This window comes from Atheta coriaria, unplaced genomic scaffold (assembly GCF_025399875.1).
Source record: "Atheta coriaria isolate IRGN ID8LTWV9N9 unplaced genomic scaffold, Caltech_Dcor_3.1 hic_scaffold_5_pilon, whole genome shotgun sequence".
Lineage (NCBI taxonomy): Eukaryota > Metazoa > Arthropoda > Insecta > Coleoptera > Staphylinidae > Dalotia > Dalotia coriaria.
Window position 1 is genome coordinate 8645012 of NW_027045447.1, and position 5125 is coordinate 8650136.

Genomic DNA, 5125 nt, shown 5'->3' on the forward strand with positions numbered 1-5125 from the left:
ATAAAGATAAAGAATATATTTGACATTCATGTGATTGTGATAGCATCGTAAAACGTTAGAAAATTCGCATTTTCATGTTGCGAATTTGTTCTCAGTGAACAACAAAGATTACTCACTGGTAGGTAGAATGTTTTATACTGTACCCACACTATTACTTAGGTAGATACTTGTATAGTAAGTACTTGAAATTACTGTGCGGTGCAAGGTAACGTAAGATGACCGATAAGATTTTCCTAGAACTTGTCTATGCAAATTTAAATGATTTAACTTTGGTTGATGCTTGCTCATGCATTTTTGCGTACAATGGATATGCGGGCAGGAAACGGATGCGCAGATAAACGCATTCACACCAGATAAAAAGTGATTAAACACTTGCGAGATAATTTGCGGTAAAACATTTTTTTGAATGCACTAAACAAAATCTTTCTTGTATATCTTATAGTGCAGGAAAAGAAATTTTTTCCTTGACTATTTTCTTGGTAAATTTTTATAAATTTTATTTATTTAATGAATAATTTGCGTAATATTTTATTATCATAAATATTTATTAATGAAGATGTTTGTTGTGGGTGCCAGGCGCCAAAACCCACAGCTCAAACTCATAAAATGTTTGCATAATTCACTTATGAGTACATTAAAACTTGCATTTTTAAATTTAAAATTACTCTCAAGTTATAAAACGCCAAAAGCAATTAATAATTCATTATTTATCACTTCAATAACACAGTGACTTGGATAAAACTCGCAACTAGTTATTAATAACAGACTAAGACTGAAGATTATTAACTATTCGCAGCTTTGCACTCGACGTATATACAATTATCTTCAACGCTACATTGTACTATTATTATATTTACTCCTAGATACGAGTACGAGTATATACACGAGTCAGTACGTATCAGAAAATGAGAATTCCATTGCAACTGCACAATTCATACTTTTTACGTCTCGTTCTGCGTAGGCTTCATTCATGACTTCATGAATCGCCATCGCCTTTGTCCGCACGTCGAGTAAAGATGAAATAAAAGTTATAAAACGAATCCAATGAATAGAGTGAACATTGACTGACTAACTACACAAATACACAGACCAGAATGAAATAATAACGTGCTTGTTCTATTTGTTGTCGTTTCACAATGTGCAGTTTAAAAAAAGTGCAAATTGCAAGAAAATGTGTTTTCAACATTCTAACCTTCAAGAAATTCCTTTATATAAATTCAAATTATTTGATTGAATCGATATTCTATTAGATGTTCATAGAATGCATTAAAATCAATTCAATTTCAAAGTTTCCAGCGCTGATATCTACTGAAAATGTTCCCTAATGACTAAACTCCAACATGATCAACATTGCTGCATCGTGTTATTGTCTGTTGTGGTAGTACGCTGATATTAAGTGCAATGAAGTAAAGTTTTGCCCCGTTTCGACAATTTCATTTCATGTTTCATTAGATTTCAGCACTTCCGTACATTTAAAGACATTTCAGACCTTCGAGTGTCATTTGGCACTGCACTACAACACTTTGAGCGTCGGTTAATTGAACTAATTCGTTTTAATTGCCCTTGTAATACTCTACTCGTCGTAATACAAGTCGTAACGTTCATTGACACAAACTTTTATTCACGCGTGAAAATATTTAGTTCACATTGCATTCATAACCATTTAGATAGATGTTAGTGGATTATTTTTTTCTTTATATTTACTACCGAGTAAAGTAAAGTGTTTGCTGAAGGTGTTTCTTGTTTTGTAGTGTTGTTCTTTACCTTGGAGCTGTAGGTTAAAGCTTAACCTAGTATTTTAAATATTTGTAACTGCGAGCGATCAAAGACTATTCACATATATAATCGGTTTCACTTTCCAAATCAAACTAAATAGTTAAATAAATAAATTCACACTCACATCAAGTGCGAATACGAATTTCTTTCGGTTGCTTTAGCTTCGTGTTTGGTATTGTTGTTTTGTTGAGATTTGTTTGAATAGTTTTGATTTGCATATAAAAGTTTTAGATAATCGGTAGGGTAGACTGGGTACGGTAGTACCAGGGGGGCGGTAGTACCAAAGCAAATATCTCGTGAACAGTTGAGCACAGCCCTATGCGTTCAAGGAGTGATAGTAGCCGCATACAAGTTGAAGTATGTAAGTTGTAAGTTGAGTCACACAAAGCCAGTTACACGCGTGTAGGACGTGTTTTTGATTTTTTGAGATCAAAAGTAAATATTTGATAATGAATTGTTTTTAGTTTTTAAATCTTGTCTTGCGTGTTATATTATACGTGTGTGTTTATTGAAAATAAATGGTTTTTGAAGAATAAAGGTATGTTAATCAAATTCTTGTATCTCTATTATTTTTTTTATAATTAAATATAATTTGGAAAATGTCCACATGGGGACGGTTGTACCAAATAATATGGGGACAGTTGTACCGGTATAAACGACCCCATGCCTTGTATTATTTTAAAGTAAAATTAAAGTAAAAACGTTTGCTTTATATTAGATGCCACGAGTACGTATTCGCAAAACAGGAAAAGGCCAACATGATGATAGCGCTTATATCAATGCCTATGAGTGTATATTGAGTGTAAAAACTGGGCTCATGAGCAATGCACTGACGGAGAACCCAGCTACGTATGCAATAATTGTGATTCCAACTAATTTTATTGTTGCACACATAGCAGGACATTTAAGTATAATTTTTAAAGTGTTTTCTTTATTGTAATAAATACGTTTATTGTAATAAATAAGTTTTATTTCTGTATGGTACAATCGACCCCACCCCCTGGTACAACCGTCCTGAGGTCTGAGGTCGGTTGTACCATTTCTCACCCACAACAAAATTTAGATTTATGAAGGTACTTGTAACTTTGAGGGATTAAAAATATGGGCAAAACATAGCCAGATGATTAGGCATTAAACTATGACAAGTACCATTGGGCTAAGTAAAATCCTATTAAGCCTACAGGCAAAAATCTAAAAAATGGTACAACCGTACCCAGTCTACCCTATAGTTGAATAGATATAATCAATGTGTTGTCACAATCGGACTTTCCTAGAATTCAATTGATTCAATTTATTTAAATTATACACAGCAGACAAAATGTTTAAATGTAGCCAATTAACTTTTGTTTTGTTTACTTAGAAAGTTTTTTGGTGCGACAAACACTTTTTTAGGAGAAAATTTCAAAGCACAACAACGCCACTCAAAAATTTGACAATTGTACTTTTGGTTCTGAACCTTGGACATTTTACTACTGAGTATTTTCTTGTCGCCAAATCGTTCCGAATTCTATTGCTCTCCGGACGCAGCAGCCGATCGATTTTGGGATATTCGCGTCGAGTTTTAGATGGATGAAGATTGGTTTTGCGCGTTCGACGAGCGTGCGTTCTAAGTGGAGGCAATTGAGCGTGCCATCGTTTAATGTACGGCTTGGATAAACAAAGCCACGACCAGCGCGCTGGAAACTGGACGTGCAAAACACAAACACCAATAAAATGTGTTAGCACAAGCAGAAGCACACGCGCAAAAGGGTTGCGCACGAGTGCCGCCACAAAACCATCAAACCCGAAACAACATAATAACGTTCCACAACAAAAAATGTTCTACAACCAGAAATAACAGGATTGCGTAAATAAGTAAAAATGTAGGTATGTAGTCACAAACATTCTTTACTACTTTACGGTTTTATATGAAGTTAAAAAGTATACGATGGAATGTTAAATATTTTTGAAAATTTTAGCCCATGGCTCGAAACGATTGTGATCAATCATCTTTTAATCTCAAACTGAAAGGCTTTCACTACAATTTTTGCTCGAAAGTCGGCTCAAAATTTAAATACCGCCGCGCGGATAATAAACTTGTCGCCTCTTTGGCTTTTCGCCTACATGCGTACACGAAAAGAAAATTTGTAAAACATGAGCTTCATCGACATCTAAAATTACTTTACTTTTCACATCCGCGCCGAACGTCGAATAACATCGACCATCGGCGCTTTCGGCATAAATTTAAATTTAAAATAAAATATTCTTGCTTTGTCGTCATGAGCGGTGCCACGAAACAACGAAAAACTTTTCGGGCATGGCGCGACACATTGCATCGATCTAAAGCGATATGAAACTCGTTTTATGCGCAGATCGGACGCTGGGAAAAATGTTAAGATGTATCAGAGGAAAATTGCAAGCAAGTCGGGACGAAATGTTGCATTGCATACAGATTTATTTCCATCATGCAGCAGATGCGAGCGAGGAATTGAAATCGAAAAGTTTTCCATTTTAAATTTAAAAAACTATCCGCATTGCATACATAGTGTGGTGCATGCTTAACGAGGCTGTATTACATCCGAAACTTAAATAATATAACAACGTGAAGGGAATATTTATGTGTGAATAAGTTATTTCACTTACGACTAAAATGCAAATTTAAAAATTATTTTTAGAAAAATCAATTTTATGTCATTTAACTTATTTTATAAATTACTAGCGATGTGTCTCGATTTTGCACGGAAAGAATTGACTAATAAATTGCAATACTTCTGATTTCCAGATATAAAAACAACATTTTAATCAATTTTATAACCAGAGCTTTCATCAAAATTTATGTTTGCAACAGAAATGTTTTTTTTTTACCCAAATTTAGAATAAACACGCCAAGAATATTTAAAATTATGTAAATCATATGCAGATAAATTGTGGCAAACATTTTCTCACCAAACAGAAGTAAAAGTAATGAGAGTTGACCATAAATCTAGTTAGAGCACAAAAAACGAACATGTTTCTCTAGGAGGATGCATCCGAATGGCAAAAAAACGCAAATCGTAAAATTTAAAACGCTTCAAGAGGAATCTCGTCTAACGACTTGCTCCGGATGGAATTCCAAGTTGTAATACGCACTTAAACCGTCTTAAACCTTAAACTTACACATGAAATGAGCGAAATTATTATTTTTTTCGTTTTAATTTTTTTTAATTTTTCTCTAAATTGTTTTTTTTACCTGCTCTACCTGCCACACTGCACAATTTACGTACATACAGCAGGAATATGAGTACATTCAACAGCATGAGCACGACGAATGTTGGTAGGGGAGTAAATTGTCGACTCCGGCCGACTCCGGCGCGAAACTTGTAGGTTGAAG

The 5125-nt window shown here is 34.3% G+C and overlaps 1 protein-coding gene across 2 annotated transcripts in view; it reads right to left on the reverse strand.

The window, feature by feature from the left end:
* The window catches only part of LOC135792862 (xaa-Pro dipeptidase-like), a 58976-nt gene that overhangs the window by 23817 nt on the left and 30034 nt on the right, over positions 1-5125 (reverse strand). The gene's annotated exons all lie outside the window — the stretch shown is intronic.